A 2,267-nucleotide genomic window follows, 5' to 3' on the forward strand; every position below is an offset into this window, starting at 1 on the left:
CCAGTTTATCCCACTCAATTTTCAGTTTGGCCCGCTCAATTTTCAATTTGGCCCACTGAAATTCTAGTTTGTCCTGCTCATTTACATATTTGCCCGCTCAATTTCCAGTTTGGCCCGCTCAATTTCAAGTTTATCCCGCTCAATTTTCAGTTTGTCCCGCTCAATTTTTAGTTTGGCTCGCTCAATTTCCAGTTTGTCCCGCTCAATTTCCAATTTGGCCCACTGAAATTCTAGTTTGTCCCACTCATTTCCATGTTTGCCCACTCAATTTTCAGTTTGGCCCTCTCAATTTCTAGTTTGTTTCGCTCAATTTCCTTTGTCCAGCTCATTTCCATGTTTCTCGCTTAATTTTCAGTTTGGCCCTCTCAATTTCTAGTTTGTTTTGCTTAATTTCCTTTGTCCCACTCATTTCCATGTTTGCCTACTCAATTTCCAATTTGGCTCACTCAATTTCCAGTTTATCCCGCTCAATTTCCAGTTTAGCCCGCTCAATTTCCTGTTTGTCCCGCTCAATTTCCAATTTGGCCCGCTGAAATTCTAGTTTGTCCTGCTTATTTCCATATTTGCCCGCTCAATTTCCAGTTTGGCCCGCTCATTATGAGCTTAACGCAATAGCCCATAATGATGTGTTCTTGTCGTGGGTCCTATCATGTTCTGATTTTTAGTTTCTTATCCAAAATTTCAAGATTTTCAAGTTCCCATCATGTTTGGATTTTTAAAATAACCCCCCAGTTCAAAGATTTTCAAGGTCATTTCTATGCATTTCACAATCAATCCTGGCGATTCCGTTTCTCATTTCACTCTGGAATAGGAAGTCAATGTATATATTGTCCCCAGATGTAATATTGACATGTAAGAGTCTACATGTGAGATGAGTCACCGAAAATGATGTGGACCAATAAAAGCATTTCACGGTCAATTTGGTCCACTTCACGGTCATTTTTCCATGCATTTCACGGTCAATCCCGACGATTCCGTGTTGATTCACGGTCATTTCCATGCATTTCACGGTCAATTCCCTTCACTTCATGGTCATTTCCCTGCATTTCACGTTCAATACCGGTGATTTCGTTTCATTTCACGGTCAATTCCCTTCACTTCACGATCATTTCCGTGCATTTTTTTCTAAACAAATAAGCTAAAATATAGGACAACTACTCCAGTACAAGTCGCATTTTGTATCGAGCAATTGATTTGGGAGAGGGAAATCTGACATATCTTGTTAGCTTGAGGGGAGGCATTGGAATTTCTTTTGCCATCAACACAAATGATCTGCACTCAATTATAACTAATTTATAAGGAACTTATATATTAATCGGGTTCGTGTTGGGTCAGGCAACCCGAGACCTCAACCCGAGCCCAACTCAAGTTTTATCGGGTTGGTGTTTGTATGGCCCAACCCCAAGACCAAACTTGATACACCCTACCCAAGCCCAACCCAATGTCAGGTCGGTCATAGGTTGGTTGGGTTAAGCCTACCCAATTTTTAGCCCTAAAATCAAATATGGTACGTCAAGTAACTAATTTTGGTTTAGAAGATATTCTTGTTATATGAATAAAGAAAGAAATGAAAAAAAGAGATAAAAAAAATTTTATATGCTTATATATACATATTTATATAAATATGTGTTAGAGAAAAATGTAGGTAGAATGAAATTCTCCATGTTAAAAAAAAAAAAAAAACACAAACAAATATTATAGTGATATGGCTATAGCTACGGTTATAATCCGTAGCCATAGATCGAAGTTGGAACCGCCAAATCCAGACAGCGACTTGCGGTGGAATCGCGGGTCGCTGTCTGGAATCGCGGGAGTTGTGATTGATCACTGGGCTTTGGTTATAGCTACGGTTATAATCCGTAGCTATAAAAACCGTAGGCATAAGTTGATCTTTTTGTTTTTTGTTTTTTCCTTTTCCTGTTGTAATCCCCACCGCCTTTTGTGGGTCCCGTCATGAGGTTTGTGTTATATCCAAACCGTCCATCTATTTGGCGAGCTCATATTCAGGCTTGAGACGAAAAATAAGATAGATCTAACTATCAAGTAGAACACGCTGTAAAAGGCAATGGGGAATTGAACTCCTACCATTGCAACCCTTTTAGGGGTTATAGAAGTTTTGGATCATTAGGAAATTTGTTTTTCTTCTTCATCCAGGTCTTTGTGACCTATGAATGAACTTAGACAGGGAGGATTTCTCACAAACATCACAGTGGGCGCCCAAAAAGTTTTTAATGGTCGACGCTCATTCAACACTGTTTCCTGTAATG

Source organism: Magnolia sinica, chromosome 13, assembly GCF_029962835.1.
Source record: "Magnolia sinica isolate HGM2019 chromosome 13, MsV1, whole genome shotgun sequence".
In the NCBI taxonomy this organism is placed as follows: domain Eukaryota; kingdom Viridiplantae; phylum Streptophyta; class Magnoliopsida; order Magnoliales; family Magnoliaceae; genus Magnolia; species Magnolia sinica.